The 18,078-nt window shown below is 39.1% G+C and overlaps 1 protein-coding gene across 1 annotated transcript in view; it reads right to left on the bottom strand.

Moving 5' to 3' along the window:
* The window catches only part of LOC122563454 (proto-oncogene tyrosine-protein kinase LCK-like), a 156,205-nt gene extending 139,717 nt beyond the window's left edge, over positions 1-16,488 (bottom strand). Inside the window, exon 1 of the mRNA XM_043717198.2 lies at positions 16,278-16,488. The gene's annotated coding sequence lies outside the window, so the exon portion shown is untranslated. The remainder of the gene's footprint in view (positions 1-16,277) is intronic.
* Positions 16,489-18,078: the final 1,590 nt, after the last annotated feature.

Here is an 18,078-nt window from a genome sequence, read left to right on the forward strand (position 1 = left end):
ATGAGGACACTTTTAGATTAAACACTATATGAAATGCTGAGTTTTGCAGTGGTGTCTTTTTTAAATACAATAGTATAGTTACATAAGAATACAAGCAGTAGGAGTAGGCCATTCAGCCCCTCAAACCTGTCCTGCCATTCTCTATTCCATTCTGCCCAGACCTAAACTCCTCTTTTGTATCTGTTCCGCATTGTCATAAACTTCCCAATGTTTCAAAGCCTATCTGCCCTCTCTTTCAAATATGTTCATTGATCTAACCTCCACACTCTCTGGGGCAGTGAATGTTAGACCTTCACTATCCACTGGAAAAAGGAATTCCTTTCCTTCTCAGTTTTAAATGAATGTACTCTTATTCTGTAACTATCTCCCCTAGTTTGAGAGTCTACCCACAAGTGAAAACATCTTCTCAACACCTACACTGTCACACCTCTACAGAGTCTTGTATGCTTCAATAACATCACCCCTCATTCTTTTAAATTCTAATGAATAAAATCCTAATCTGTTGAGCTGTTCTTTATAAGACAACCCTTTCATCTCATGAATCAGCCTTTATTTTATTCATTTGCTGGCTGGGCTACCATTTATTGTCCATCCCTAGATGCCCTTTGAGAAAGTGGTGGTGAGCTGCCTTCTTGAACCACTGCAGTACTTATTCTGTAAGTAGGTCCACAATACTGTTAGGGATGACATCTCAGGATTTTGACCCAACAACACTGGAGGAACGGTGACATACTTCCATGTCAGGATGGTGGAGGGAAACGTGCAGATGATGGTATTCCTATGTATCTGCTGTTGTCATCCTTCTAGATGGAAGTGTTTATGGGTACGATCCAAGAATCTATGGTAAATTTCTGCAGTGCATCTTGTAAATGGTATACACTGCTACACTGAGCATCAGTGATGGAGGGAATGGCTATTTGTGAATGTGCTGCCAAACAAACAAGTGGCTTTGTCCTGGATGGTGTCAAGCTTCTTGAGTATTGAATTTGAGCGGCCTCTGATGCCAGTATATGTTTTTTTAAATATGGGAACCAAAACTACATAATACTCCAGCTGCAGCCTCATCACACAGTGTAATAAAACCTCTCTTTTTAAAACTCCAATCCCCTAATAATTAAGGCTAAAATTCCCTTTGCCTTTTTGGTCTCTTGCTGCACCTGCATGCTAACTTTTTGTGTTCCATGCACAAGAGCACCTAGATCCCTTGGCACTGTATTTTTTTGGAGTCTATTTTCAGTTAAATAGTAGTCTGCCTTCATAAATTTAGTTTTGATCACTTCAATCAGATATAATTATTCAGATGAAACAGTTGGAAATATTTAATCATAAACAGATCTTCCATAAATTAGTTGTTCTAAGCCCTATTTTAGTTGTTTTTTTGCATGTGATTAGACTGAAGGAACCAAAGTATTTCTAGGATAGTTCAAACATTTGCTGATTGTCCAGTTTGATTACAAGTCTCAACCCCAAACTTACCTAATTTATCCTTAATTTCAAAAGGAAACCAAGAAAGTGCTCACTCTTTTCATGGATACCTTTACGAAGAAAGGTTTGACACTCTGGGCCTGTATCCTACGGGTTTAGAAGAGTCAGAAGTGACTGAATTAAAATATATGAGATCCTGAGAGGATTTGGCTGGGTGGATGGAGGAAGGATGATTCCTTTTGTGGGAGAATCTAGAATGAGGGAATCAATGTTTAAAAATAAGGGGGCACTCTGTTTTAAAAAGAGATAATAAACAATTATGTCTCTCAGAGGGTTGTGAATCTTTGGAATTTCCTTCCTCAAAAAGCAGTGGCGACAGAATCTAAATATTTTAAGGCAGACATAGTCAGATTCCTAATTACCAAGGGGATAAAAGATCTTTGGGGATATGCAGAAATTTTGGATTAATGTTAAAATCAGATCAGCCATGATGCTATTGAATGTTCTGGTCTCCTTCCGATCGGAAAGATGTTGTGAAACTTGAAAGGGTTCAGAAAAGATTTACAAGGATGTTGCCAGGGTTGGAGGATCTGAGCTACAGGGAGAGGCTGAACAGGCTGGGGCTGTTTTCCCTGGAGTGTCGGAGGCTGAGGGGTGACCTTATAGAGGTTTACAAAATCATGAGGGGCATGGATAGGATAAATAAGACAAAGTCCTTTTCCCTGGGGTCGGGGAGTCCAGAACTAGAGGGCATAGGTTTAGGGTGAGAGGGGAAAGATACAAAAGAGACCTAAGGGGCAACTTTTTCACGCAGAGGGTGGTACATGTATGGAATGAGCTGCCAGAGGAAGTGGTGGAGGCTGGTACAATTGCGACATGTAAGAGGCTTTTGGATGGGTATATGAATAGGAAGGGTTTGGAGGGATATGGCCCAGGCGCTGGCAGGTGGGACTAGATTGGGTTGGGATATCTGGTCGGCATGGACGGGTTGGGCCGAAGGGTCTGCTTCCGTGCTGTACGTCTCTCTGACTCTATAACTGAGTGGCCTTCTGTTGTTCCTTTTTCATACATTTCCATGTACTAGACATCTCCAAGTACTTCATTTCCAACTCAATACTTTTGAAGCATAATCAAAGTTATAATGCAGAGAAAAAGATATACTCAGGGCTGAAATTCATCTCAGCCTGTAACACAACATGGGAAGGTATTCACAGTCAGCTGGGCACAGTGAGAGTGCTGGTTCCTTAAAGTCCAGAAGTTTTCTCTCAGACCTACTCCATCAGTTGAACATGTAGCAAGTGCCCGATCAATGGAGGCTTCCTGAACTTTTGTTTTTCTAGCTCAGGGAGTGATGGCTAGAGTTACAGCTGAGTCTTCATGCACTGGACTTTACAAAGATACACATTACACATCATGCAACTCCAATCAACAAACCCTCTTTCAGCTGTCTCCTAATGGAAGAGGTGAATCTCTAATTAATGGGGTCACATTTAGTACAATGGTAATGCCCCTACCTCTGAGCTGGGAACCTAGGTTCAACTCCCAAGGTGTATAATAGCATGAAATAACCATGTTTGAGATCTGAAACAAGCTAAAACAGACTTGAATCAATAACTCTGTGTCACTCTCCCTCCACAGATGCTGCCAGACATGCTGCATTTCTCCAGCAATTTTCATTTTTGTTTGTGTAATAACATCGCTGATTACTTTGATTAGAAAATACCTCCCCAATTAATGTTCACTGTCTGAAGATAGTTTAAAAAACTAGTCATATGGAATAAAGATTTGGGAGGGGCCTGGAAGAAGTAACAAATTGATTTATATAGCACAAATACAGGCCATTTGGCCAGTCAATTCTATGCTGGTGTCTTCTCCTCAGATGGGAAAAAGTGAGGTCTGCAGATGCTGGAGATCAGAGATGGAAATGTGTTGCTGGAAAAGCGCAGCAGGTCAGGCAGCATCTAGGGAACAGGAGAATCGACGTTTCGGGCATTAGCCCTTCTTCTCTACTCCTCAGATGTCTCATTTACCTGCTGCTCATGAAACAGGATCAGCGTACGAGATTTCTTCCTCACACATGTATCGACTCCCTCCCGAAACCAATCTACACGAAGGCTCCATAGCATCTCCATGCTCGTGATCAGAAATTTTATAGTCTCATTACTGTCTGGAAACCTAAATTTACTGTTTGGTATATAAATGGTCATTTTATATTTTTGATCAAAATAAAAACCACAGAACAGAGTATGCTGGAAATCAGAAACAATGATTTGAGTCCAGTGACCCTTCAATTTTATTTTTGATTTCTCTCCACATTGCTACCAGACCTGCTGAACTTTTCCAACATTTGTTTTTGTTAAATTTTTGATCCTCAGTTTTGATCTCTCCCACGAGGAGAGATATCTTTATGTTTCCACTAGCTATTTTTCTTGAAATGAAACCTTCTCCCACACAACAGCCCCAAATGTTTAGCAGACAATGTTCAAAAGGGAGCACAGTCCTATTAACCAGACAGGTAATCTTTTAAATTGGTTGTATGCAACCCAACATTGCCAAGATGAACTTAGTTCACAACTAATAAAGAAGCTTTAGTTTGTCAGCAAAGCCACACAAAGCTTTAAATAGATCATCGTAGGTTTGGTTTTTTTTATTTGGTAGGATTCTTAAGTGTTTCTTAATGCAATGTAGAATTTTATGTACACCACCGTCTGGGTGAACAGCATTCAGGGTGACAAGTGTTTCTTAATGCAATGTAGAATTTTATGTACACCACCGTCTGGGTGAACAGCATTCAGGGTGACAAGTGTTTCTTAATGCAATGTAGAATTTTATGTACACCACCGTCTGGGTGAACAGCATTCAGGGTGACAAGTGTTTCTTAATGCAATGTAGAATTTTATGTACACCACCGTCTGGGTGAACAGCATTCAGGGTGACAAGTGTTTCTTAATGCAATGTAGAATTTTATGTACACCACCGTCTGGGTGAACAGCATTCAGGGTGACAAGTTAAATCAACATGTCGAGAATCACTGAACTGGGCTAGGCATATAAACGTGGCTACAAGAGCAGGTCAGAGGCCAGGAATCCTGCGGCAAGTAACTCACCTCCAGACTCCCCGATACCTGCCCAGTATTTACAAGATACAAGCCAGGAGTGTGATGGAATACTCCCCACTTACCTGGATGGGTGTAGCTCCAATTACAATCAAAAAGTTTGATACCATTGATAAAACCATAAACAATAGGAGCAGGAATAGGCTATTCACTCTTTCCAGCCTGTTCGATCATTCAATAGGATCCAATATTCCTCACATTCACTTTTGATTCCCCAAATGATCAAGAATCTATCAACCTCAACTTTAAACATACACAAGGACTCTGCCCCCATGCACTCTAAGTTAAGTAGCTCCAAAGATTCCCAACCCTCTGAGAAAGAAAGGTCCTCCTCATTGGTGTCTCTTTTATTCTGAGACCATGTCTTGTGGCTGAAGACTGTCTCATGAGGGAAACATCCTCTCAGCTTTTACTCTGTTAGGCCCCTTTAGAATCCAATGTGTTTCAGTGACATCACCTTGCATTCTTCTAAACTCCAAAGGATAGAGTCCCAACCTCTTTTAAAAAAAACAAAAGAACTGCTGATGCTGGAAATCATAAACACAAGTAGAAATTGCTGGAAAATCTCAACATGTCTAGCAACATTTATGAAGAGAAATCAGAGTTAACATTTCAGATCCAGTGACCCATCCTTCAGATTTGATGGTAGTAAGAAAATGTTTTTTTTTGTGCAGAAGAGTGAACCTTTACTGAACTGTCTCCAATCATACAACACCTACAAGTGTGGAAGCAGGGCATTCAGTCCATCAAGTCCACACTGACCCTCCAAAGAACATCTCACACAGACCCATCCCCCTGCTCTATTCTTGTAACAGTACATTTCCCATAGCCCATCCACCTAATCTGCACGTCTTCGGTCTGTAATAGGAAACCAGAGCACCCAGACGAGGGAGAACGTGCAAACTCCCACATTCAACCACGGTGGAATTGAACCCAGGTTTCTGGTGCTGTGAGGCAGCACTGCTAGCCACTGAGCTACCCATCCTGCCCTATGTTGCCTGCCAATAACATAGTAGATTAATAAATTAATTTTCTTAAATAAGACACCAAAACTGCTCACAGTACTTCAGATGTGGTCTCACCAGCGCCTTGTACATTTCTTTAAACTTCTCTACTCTTATTCACCAACCCTCTTGAAATAAGGACCAACATTCTGTTAGCCTTGCTGAATTCCTGCTGTCCCTGGGTGCTAGCTTTTTGTATTTCATGCAGAAGTGTCCCCCTCCAAGTCCCTTTTTGTCCCCACTTTCTGCAGTTTTACTCCATTTAAATAATACTCTGTTTTTTTGTTCTTCCTTCGAAATGAATGAGTTCACATTTTTTCACATTATATTTCATTTGAAAACATTTTGTCCACTTACATAACCTATCAATATCTTTCTGTAACCCAGGACAAAGCAGCCCACATGATTGACACCACATCCGCAACCATCCACTCCTTCCACTATAAACGCCAGTACATTCTGTTCTGATATAACATGACAGTTTTATTCCTGTGTGATTCCACATTATAAGAAAATTGTGTCAAAGCAGCACCATTTAAACAAATGGGACAGGAATCACGTTATAGCCAATACATGTGAATAAGGGTTGTGTTCTACAAATAATGGTCTAAATTCTTCAAGCGCTTTATAGCAGAATCGACTATAGCAACCATGTGTACTAACTACAAGGTGCACTGCAGAAATTCACCAAAGATCCTCAGACAGCACCTTCCAAACCCATGATGACTCAGCAGAAGGACAAGGACAACAGATACCTGGGAACAACATCATCTAGAAGTTTGAGTTTGCACAAATCCTTTTATCACAAAATTCTGGAATTCCATCTTTAATGGCATTGTGGATCTACTTACATCAAATGGTCTACAGTGGTTCAAGAACACAGCTCACTACTACCCTCTCAAGAGGAATTAGGGACGGGCAATAAATGCTGACCCAGCCAGCGATGCCCATATCATGTGAATGAATAAGAAAAAGGCATCTTAGCAAAATTGTGCTTATGCAAAAAACACCAATAGACAAGAGTTTGAGACTTTCCTGACCTGCTGTGCTTTTCCAGCACCACTCTAATCGTAACTCTGATCTCCAGCCTCTGCAGTCCTCACTTTTGCCCAGTGAAGTGGGCTGCTTTGTTCTAGATGGTGTCAAGCTTCTTGAGTGTTGTTGGAGTTGCACTCATCCAGGCAATTGGGAGTATTCCATCACACTCCTGACTTGTGCCTTGGAGATGGTGGACAGGTTTTGGGGAGTGAAGGGCATTATGGGAGGCTGACACTCGGTAAACAAACCCTCGTGGGTCTTTGAAATTGCTGGACAGCTCACAATCTTTCTGCCATTGTCTGCTCCACCCGCCAACATTTTTTCTTCTTCCAGAACAGCTTGCTGTATTGTCATTGCACAGGAACCAGTAAATCTACCCAGTACCACGTCAATATGGGTTTTTTGTGGGTGTGAGTCTAGCCAGTGAGTGGCTGGTACGTTCACTCACAAAGTCAATAGGGGAACTGGCTGGTGTGTGACAACACTGTGATATCTATTCATAGAATGATCAAAGGAATAGAATCAAAAGCTGAGAATATTTCTATATGAAAGTATTGTATTGAAGCTGAGGAGCTATAGGTGTACAGATAATGCAACCCTTTCATCAACGCTACTGGCTGAATAATCTTTGCCTCATTGTTCACGATTAATGGTTCATATCTTAACATTCACAGCACCTTCACTTTGTTCTTTTAGCAGAGGCATTACCTTGAAAAGAGCTCCAGAATTCTGTAAGTTTCACTGCTGTTCAGGAAAAGTAGACAACAGTAATAAATCATGGACTCTGGTTTCATTGTCACACCTCAAAGACTATGAAGTTTTGAATTGTGTAACTTTATTTTCCCTGTCTATACCACTCTCTCCATTTACAACCTTTTACCTTTGTTACTGTGTTTTTATTTTATATTCAGGAACAAAATTCCTTCATCTTTCACTCAAGAAAACTTTATGCTTAGCTCCTTCAGTTTAATTTAGTTCATTCTGTCTTAAGTCACATGTATGGAGCTGAGTGCTAAAAGAATTTATTGCAACTAATCAATGGGCATTTAAAAAGAGGGGAGCTGATTTTGCTCTTCTTCACCTGATCATAGCAAATTGTAGAAAGATCAGTCAAATGTCAGAGAAAAGAACTCTAGGCCCCTGTGGCACATCTATCAATGGTACAGCAATGAAATCAATGATTCTCAAGGGGCCAGAACTGGAGAAGTGTTTGTATATTGGAGGGATGTAGTCTGATGGAGGATACAGATAGGGAGAAGTGAGACTGTATAGGGATTTTAAATCAGTGATAAGAATTTGAAAATTAACGCATTGCTGGACTGGCAGCCAATGTGGTCGGCATGCACAGGTGAAGGTTACGATATGTGGAGGGTTTTGGATCAGCTCACATTTAAAGAACATGCAGTGTCCCTAATATATTGTCTCCACATTATTGTTGAGCAAGAAAACTGAGTACTTTTCGTACAAGCAAAAGGTTTCATTCAAGTTTCCTGATTAAAGTGTTCTGTCCAATTTGGAGACGAGTTAATATTTGTTTGTTTGAATCATCATTTTTTCCTTTGTTTGCACATTGAAGCATCACAGTGTTTCCCTGTGGGTGGGAACATCTTCAGCAATCACTCAATGATGTCCTGCTGTCCACCAACACCTCTGAGACTTCCCACCCAAAACAGGAGTGAGATACACATGTTATCTAAACATAGGCCGATATACAGTGAGGTTACATGAAAACATACCAACTCAATTGCATTCAATTATTTGCACCACTCTAATACTCAGTGCAAGGGATCACCTGTTTAACCTCATTGCTCAATGTTGCTATGGGCAACAGAGTGACATTTTCAATTTAAAGGGCTAAAATGCCTATGCATTCAAATGATGATGTGCATGATTTCCTTTTTAAAATGTTGGCCTTGAACATATATGGCCGCACTGAATGTGTCGAGCCATCTGGAAAATTGAAAATTACAGCAGGATTAAAAAACTTCCAGGGGTCAGAAGTAAATCTGCACAGTGGTTCAAAGTCCAGCCCTGCTGAAGAACACCAAAAATTGTGCTAAAATGGTAAGAAATATCTAGCAGTGACCCTCGCTCTGACTTTGTTCCATTCCATGAACATGCATCTCGCTTTAACATCGGTAAACTGATTGAAATTGGGAACCTTGTGTCTTTGAACAAGATTTGATTTATCATTTTAATTTAGTGAGTCATTTTGCTATTTTGATGTTGATTTATTTGATAATAAATTCTTACATGATTGTTCCAAGCAAGAGAACTGCCCATTTATCCAACAAGATGAACATTGTGCTTTGGAACTCTGTTTTTTGGTTCAGTAGAACCATCTCTTCAGTATAAATGTGTCTCAGAACTTCTAATTCAAAATATAAACTGGGATTTTGACATCAGGGTTAAAAGTAGATAGTTTGAAAAGAAAATTTTAAATCAATTGGAGATCTCAGAAGTACAAATTCTGCCTGAGGACCAACAGGCAAAGAAAAATGACAAATTTGCTACAGGTAAACATGACAATTGTTCATTTAGGAAAGGAATTGAATTCAATTAATTCAAAGATAATTAACCCATAATAGACATTGCCAATATTTAAGTTTGTATGTGGTCAAACTCAGTTGTAGTGATTATTTAGAGGAGTCAGGGATGTAAGGATGAATCCCAGAGGGCTCCCAGAAGAATAGGAGGACTAGACCCATAGCAGAACCTCAGCCAAATATGGTATCCCTTGCCCAAGTGAGTTATCTTGAGGCAGGATTTTAATGCGACATGAAAACATGTTGCAGGTCAATATCTTCAATCATTTCACTACACAGTTCATTTTTAATGGATTGAAGTGTTGGTGCAATTGGAATTAAGGCTCTGAGGATTATCTTTATCACTAAAATTTGCCAAATTTTATTGAGACTGAATCTATTAGCTTTTATATTTCAACTACCAGCACATAATAAAGATACAGCACATTTAAATTAAGCTTGCTGCTAGAATGTTAACCTGACCTGTTAAAGGAATGGCAGAATTTCAGTTTTAATAGAAGCCTTTCTCAGTGCTATTTAGCTGTAACTTCAGAATTACATGGTCTCGTGATCATTTGAAAGATTATCTCATTTAAATTATATTGGAATCCACTTATTTGTGAGCTATAACACATTACATGACTATTTAATTGCAATAAAATATTACTTAGCTGTTCCGTGAGTGTTCACTAGTTGAAAGAGAGTTTGTTGAATGATTTGGTGATCATTCCAATAAACAGATGACTATATGGACTCTTTTTTTGGAGCTTGTATGTTTTTGGCTGCCTTGACCACTTATTAGAGTTGCGATTAGATTGTGCTTATTAGAAAATAAACTGTAGCATGTATTGTCTTCAGAAGTATGTTTTTGGGGAAGGAAAAGTTGGCAGATCACATTTATATGAGTGACACCATGTTGTGTTGTAACAATATTTCTACTCATACATTGTCTACTTATAAAGAAATGAAGCAGAGTTTTCATGATGGACAGTCCCATTCAATCTGCTTTTCTATTGCAATGATTCCTGCTTTCAATAATCACCAGGTCCCATTTACATACACATTTCAGGTTTATCTCGAATTACAAAGTTTGGCAGTGAGACAACTCCCAATCTTTCACAATGCTAATCAGATCAGATTTAGTATTTTTCTAACTATTGAATGGGAGATTGGAACTGAGATTTTGTTTGGTTAGCAAGGTTCTGCAGAATAATCTCCAGATTTAGTGATTGGTGTTAACTGGGTGTATCTCAACTTCAAATGGAGATAATTCACAAACCATGGAACCTTTGTGCTTTCCATCAAAACAATTTCTTGCTGCCAACTTAGTTGATGAATGAAATTCTACCTGAAAACTATCAAATGGCCATTGTGGTAAATCTGGCTCATTTGTAAAGAACTCAATAAATGATCAGTAATTGTGATCACAAATCAGCTTAAAGACAGATATAACAACCTGAAGTAATAAGTAATACAGAAGAACAACTGAATGTTACTTCAAGGCAAGAAAAGTAGTGTACTGTGCTTTAATATTATATCCAAATAATTTCGATAAATCACAAAATGTACCAAGGAAGTTAGCAAGTGTTAGCGAGTCTTGGGTACTAAAACTACATGAAAGCTCACCTTAAAAATGTTACTCATTTTTAAAAATAAAGCAGGGGACATTTTGAAACAGTCAAGTTTAAACATCCACCAGATAAATTCTTCCAATTTAAATACCCATTTAAAAATGCATATGTTCTGGATGACTGCAGGCATGCTTAGGTTGCAGGAAGGGTTTGTTAGCTTGATAACTAGTGTTCCAGTAAAATACACTCCATCTTTTACATGAGGTATGTGCATGTCCAAATCTGATATACTTGACCTAGTAGACAGAGCTAGATTATGCTCTCAAAAACAGAACAAGCTGTTATATAAATGTAAGTAAACTATTTTTTTTTCAAAATTACTTTTGTAATGTGTCAATCATTAGATAAGTGCAAAGAAATCCTTAGATATAAAGTGTGCAGTGGCAGTGCAACAAATAAAAAGATTAATTTCAATTTTGTTTATTGAAAGAGTGCTGTGAGTTTCACACGTTTTGAATGATTTTCTAATTAACGCAATGACTAGAGAAATTTTCCTCTCATTCATAGTAATTAAAAAAAAATCTACCCCCATCTTGCTCATTAGAATATCTTTGCTATAGCTGTAATGGAAAATGATATTGACATTTTTAAAACTGTAAATCCTTTTAGAATTCAAAAATACTGACTTCCCTCGGTGCAAAATTTAACTGAAAACATTGCCCAATTGGTATTTAATTGTTGCTGCTAAACTCTTATCAAATACTGAATATAGTGAAGCAAACAAAATATTCAAATTTAAAGTAGTAGCAATTGGATGCAACATACAATTCTATATGCAAAGCCACCCCCTTACATTAGTTCTTCCATTGTGCAGTAAGAATGAGAATCTGCATAATTAATATATTGAACGTCGACATTGAATTATTTCTGCACTGAAGATAAAGTAAGTTTCCACCTTCTTTCTGTCAGTGTGGTTAAATTGCTCTCAGGCTACATTCACTCTGATGGTCAGTGTTAAATGGAATATTATAATATTCACGCAAATGCAGTTAGACATGTAGTAATCCTATTTAGTGCATGAACGAGCAAGAAATTACATTTTAGCCATTCAATTTATAATTTTGACTAGAATTCACCATTTCTGTTGTGAAAATGTTCTGAGAATATGTTGTATTTCAAAAAGTTTTTGTTTTAGAAAAGCTGATCGTGAAGGATAAAGTTACAGCATTGTCTTTGCTGATTTCACTGTCCTTTTGCATTGGCTTTTCTGCAGCTTTGCATTCATTTTCTCTTTGTCAGACATGTCAGACACGAATGCAGCTTCAACATGCCTTTGACTGGCCTCAGATCATAGCAATTGAAATACCCATCCCCAGAGAGGGCAAATTGAGCAAAGTATGGTAATAATCAGCAATCATTTATAGCTTTGCTGAGGAGCAGAAGTTTCCAGTTAATCACAAAATCTAACTGATGTTGAGTAATTGCCAGTTAACGCCTGGCATTCACATACAAACATCAAGTCTGGTGTTTGGGGGTCAGGCTGTAGCCAAACGCAGGGAGATGCTGAAATGAATGCTTTTGTGGTAAAACTGCTTTGCTTTTCAATTCTTGTAATGATTAATTTCTACATACTTCACCACTCGAAATCTTTTTTATTGCAATTATTAAAATATTGCTGACCAATGAGGGTTAACAGAGAAACATAGAAAATAGATGCAGGAGTAGGCCATTCAGCCCTTCGAGGCTGCTGCACCACTCAGTACGATCCTGGCTGATCATCCAAATCAATTCCCCGTACTCACTTTCTTCCCATACCCTTTGTTCCCTTTAACCTTAAGGACTATATCTAACTCCTCCTTGAAAATATTCCATGTTTTGACCTCAACTGCCTTCTGTGGCAGGAAATTCCACAAGCTCCCCTACTCTCTGGGTGAAGACATTTCTCCTCATCTCAGTCCTAAATGGCCCACCCCATATCCTTAACTGTGACTCCTGGTTCTGGACTTATTGCTCATTGGGAACTTCCTTCCTGCATTTACCCTGTCTCAACAATTTGAAGTTTAGAAAATGGGAGATGAATGCAGTGAAACCATTTTAGTGATTTAAACAAAGTTGATCAATTAATATCTCAAAGGCACATTCATATTGTCATTAAATGTTATTTCATATTTTTCAGAAACAGTAACATTCCATCTTTAAGATTTGTATCTGCAATTCAGTGCTAAAAATATTAAATTACAAATTACAGCTACACATTTTGAGTAGAAATAATCTTGAGATAGTCATCAAAATTAAGACTATGTCATAATTATGTAATACAAATAAAAAGAGCCGAGTGAGGCTCAGTTTCATGGTCCAGTTTTCCAACTTTGTTTTATAATATTGTCTTCACCCTGCCTCCCATCACTTGCCGTTGACATTCTCCTCCCATGCCTAGCTGCTCCACTGTCAACAATTCCAACGTTTTTCTGCCTCGCCTCTCAATTCCCACTTTCCACAAACTTGGATTCATCCAAAACTCTGCTGCCTGTATTCTTACTCATACAAAGTCCTTCACATCCCTTATCCACATGCTCACTGATCTACATTGGCTTGTGGTTTAACAATGCCTCAATTTTAATATGATCAAATTTTCCATGATCTCACTCCTCCCTAGCCCTCCAACCTCTTGTAGCCCTAGAGCCCCCCCACAAACACTCAGCGTTTCATCAACTCTAGACTCCTGTACATTCCCTGCTCCCTCTGCTCCATGCTGACAGCTGACCCGAAGTGTCGGAATTCTCACTTCATACTTCTCTAACTCTACTTCTTGCTCAGAGTGTTCCTTAAAAATTATTATTTTCACCAAGACTTTAGTTACCTACCCTAACCTGTCCTTCTTTACATTGGTGTCAAATTTTATTTTATGCATTGCTTGGAAAATTTTTCTGATATAAAAGGTACTATAGAAGAATTTCAATTATCCCGCATTCGATTATCCAAAAATCAGATTAGCTGGCACGATCGCAAGGTCCCGATGCTCAGCTAAACTTTGTTATCCAACAGTCGATTAGCCCAAATTCCATTAACCGAACAAAATACTGCCCGTTCATGTCCTTTGGATAATCGAGTATCCTCTGTATATAAATATAAAAGAGAACAGAAATTGCTGGAGAAACTCAGCAGGTCAGGCCACATCTGTATAGAGAAAGCAGAGTTAACGTTACAGATTAGATTAGATTAGATTACATTAGAGTGTGGAAACAGGCCCTTCGGCCCAACAAGTCCACACCGACCCGCCGAAGCGCAACCCACCCATACCCCTATATTTACCCCTTACCTAACACTATGGGCAATTTAGCATGGCCAATTCACCTGACCGTGCAAACTCCACACAGTTAGTCGCCTGAGTCGGGAATTGAACCTGGGTCTCTGGCGCTGTGAGGCAGCAGTGCTAACCACTGTGCCACCGTGCCGCCCACAAGTCCAGTGACTCTTCTTCAGATAAAGATCCTTCTTCCTCTGAAGTGGGGCCTCTGGATTCAAAGTGTTGACTTTGCTTTCTCCCCATAGACGCTGTCAGACCTGCTGAGTTTCTCCAGCAATTTCTGTTTTTGTTTCAGATTTCCAGCATCCACCTTCTTTATTTTATTTTATGAATATAGCCTGTTATTGAGATAATATACCATAAAACACTATTCTAATAAAATTCCTCTTAACATTGTGTTTTCAAATGTTTTTTGTTTGCGATTCTCATTTCCCTTCTAAAATCATTTAATCACAGCAAGTGTGTTTGTTGGAAGTAATTTTTATGCAGTACAGAGCAGATATGAATTTCCAATTGTTCAATGCAACTGAACTCCATGATACAATCTTAGCTGAAAGAATATGATTGAAATGGATAATGAGTCTCGGTGAATCTAAACTAATATCAATTCTAGAACTGAACTGGTTGGTTCAGGTGACCCAATCTAATCAGGTGCAGGCCAGGCCCAGGTGAAATTAGTGAATCCAGGCTACGGTAGTTTCAATGAAATCTCTAGTGGTTAAAGCCTTTGAAAAATGGAAAAAAAAAGATGGAAACAATGGACTCATTGAACAGAATTGTAATGTCCTCAGCTTTAAAGAGAGTACCCTGTTTTGGATCAGGATTTCACATTTGATTTTGTTCCTGGTTGGCTCACAAATATTCATCCCCATTGAATAGACCCTGCCCTGGGACTGTGTGAATTTTGTGTCGAGACACAAGAAGCTAACATGAACGAACAAGTCCTTGTAGATACTCAAGAACAATCATGCAGACAGATAGTGGTGAAAAAAATGTTGTAATTATTAATTTTCTTCATTTTATAAATGTGATGCCCATTTTACAACTGCTGGGGATAAAATCTTGTGAATGTATAAATTACAAATATATACCATTAATTATGTCAGTAATATTTTCCAGTCTTAAACTTTCAGTCTATTTTCATTTTCTATCTATCGCTGACCAATATGAAAGAGGATGTCACGTTGAATTGGGTCTGGTTAGTTCAGTCAGTGAGAATGGCCAGTGTGTGGTTTAGAATAACAGCAACAGCACAGGTTTAATTCCTATGCTGACTGAGTTGGTATAGGACCAGCCTTCTCACCCTGCCCCAGACAGTGGACGGCGATGACAAACTATCAATCAAACGAGCCACCAAGACGACAATTCAGGATGAAGCTTCAAGAGACAATAAACCCAGAATCTGCTGTAAGGCAGGGCAAACAACAATGAATGCATGTTGTATACCCATGTGATCACATCCATTGTTATATCAGAGCTGTTTCTGGCTGTGCAGGCATACTTCTCATAATGCCTTGTAATTCCAAAAAGCATTCATGTGAATTAAATTATATAAATGCACATTAGTTAAGAAGGTATTTGCCATGCCCAGACTCTAGCTAAAAAGGAATTTTATATTTGAGTAGCGAGGTTGAGTGAAACAGCAATAAAACAACACCTCACCCTGAACAGAATACTGGTGATGGCTGGAAATAGACTTCTCAATTCCTGGAACAGACAGAATTCTTTTCAATGCTTTCTGTATGACCAGAAAATCAGTTAAAAACAGGACACGTAAGAGTTACGGTTATAAACTTAACAGAAAAGGAAGCCTTGGACAATGTTTATTTTATTTTTTAATTCCCCTCTTCATTAACCTGAAGTAAACAGTTAATGTGTCTATTTTACTGCCACACATTTTAGAAAATGGCATCTGGATATGCTACAGCCTAGAGTTGTACATACATTGAGCCAGTGGGTTGTAGGAGTTAGAATTCTGCAGAATATTATATTCTGATACATTACATATTAAACAATATTTCAGTTTTATAGTGAGATGCAATTAGTTCATCCAGGGACATATTACTTTCATTCTGTAAAAGTTTGCAAGCTTCTCAATTGTTCTGAACTTCAGGGAGAATCAGATGCAATCTTACTTCAAAATACAAATCCTAACTCTATACATAGTAATCCACAAAGAGGAAAATATGCTTTTACATTGGATTGAAGATGGCTTTGATAATAAGGTGTTTCAGAGCTGTAAAAAATGATGTGTAAGATACTGCAGAAGCTCTTCAAAAACTTTTAACTTACCTTTTTATTTGCTTGTGAACTTTATCTCCTCTACATGGTATAATTGGCTAAAGGTGGTGAAAATGTTGATACTCCTTTTGTTCAAAATAGTTGGATTTTGAGGCGAGAGGAAATCGTACAAGCCCAATCTCAGTGAAGTAAACCCATCGAATTAATTGATCTGTTCCCCACACACTGTTGTTGTTTAATCGCTCAGCACCTTGTGATCATACGTGGCATTTACCTCAGAAATTCTTTGTCTTTTCTGACAAATCGCCTCATCTCCACAGCCAGCAAGAGGCAACCGACCACTTCCTGTTGAAATGAGCAATACCAGAGAAACTGAGAAGATTGTTGCGACTGACTCTGGGGTTCCTCACTGCAGGTGCATTTGATTCAATAGCAGAATTAAGTGCAATGGAAAACAGTGAAAACAGTTTGTTTTAATGAAGAACAACAATGCCACAGTGCAAGAGAAATGACCAGCTACTATGAGATAGAGAACCTCAGGCCTGCTCCCAAGGGTCATCAACCCACAGGTAAAGCTGCCTTGGCCATTGGGAATCCTACTAAAAAAAGTCCCAGAATAATGCAGCAAGTGGCAGGATGTCACTCAGCTGCTGTGAGGCTGGAATCTTCAGCAATGTAGAGGAACCATCTCCAATACATCCATTTGGACTTGATATTAACCCCAGCTGCGTAAATTGGAAATTTCTGCCTTTCTTAATGATAACAAGAGACTCTCTTAGGGCACAGTGGTAATGTCCCTATCTCTAAGCCAGGACGCCTAAGTTCAAGCCCCTCTTGCTCCAGAAGTGTGTGAAAATATCTCTGAGAAAGGTGATCTGAAAATATCTTCCTCATGTTAATAGTCCTTTCATTAAAGATTACAAAATGACTAAATGATCTTCTGTTGTTAAAAACTTAGTAACAATTTGATTATTGTAAATAGCTCGTTCAATTTTTTTTCTCTCTCAAGCCCCGGAGATAAATGCCAACCTCAGCTAATTCCACTGGCTTGCTGTGTCACAGTCAAATCAATCATTTCCCGTTGACACTGCTCAGTCTGTATAGGGCAGCTATCATTGTGTCTATCATCGAACTCAATTTGCAAATGTCCTGGCAAAGCTGGGTGCTCACACATCTCAGGGAATGTCTAGAGTCTGGAACAATTTGAGTAGAATCTTTCAAGGCCCTGACAATGGCAAGTCAGTTGGGAAAACACACAAGATTGAAAAATGGAGATTTCTGAAGTTGAGAAAAAGAAGCCTGATTCCCATTTAAGGTTTTAAAGACAAGACTAGACCGTGCTGATGAGTGGCAAGGGCAAATGTTGGCAAGCTTTAATATCTCATTATTAACAAGTTTTGCTTCACTTACCTGCAATTTGCTGAATGCCAACAATTCCCAATATGAGAGTCAGAGTAGACTGTCCTCTGCCTTGATCAATCATTCCCAATATTTCAGGGCACACTCCACAGGCAGTGAGCTGCACCACCACCACCCTGCCTCCCCCAGCACCACTGCCTCCCTGCCCATAGAGGTTGGCACTGAATATACACCTGGCATTCTTTTCGGATACAGTCAGCATCCACGTCATAACTCAGAACAGATTGAATCTCAGCATTCCTCGCTTTGCACTCACTCACTTTGGACCTTCTTGGATGCTCATAGCAATTCTGCCTCACCTTGACCTTACAGAACTTACAGTTTCACGGTACACCTGTCCTGCCTTCGCCTTTAGCGCAGACTCAGAGCCAGCCAGGTTGACGTTTCCCAGCTGTGATCAGCCCAGGGGGCAGCATGGTTTGCTGTATTGCAT

This window comes from Chiloscyllium plagiosum, unplaced genomic scaffold (assembly GCF_037043375.1).
Source record: "Chiloscyllium plagiosum isolate Xiang-an unplaced genomic scaffold, Cpla_swu_hap1 HiC_scaffold_30, whole genome shotgun sequence".
NCBI lineage: Eukaryota > Metazoa > Chordata > Chondrichthyes > Orectolobiformes > Hemiscylliidae > Chiloscyllium > Chiloscyllium plagiosum.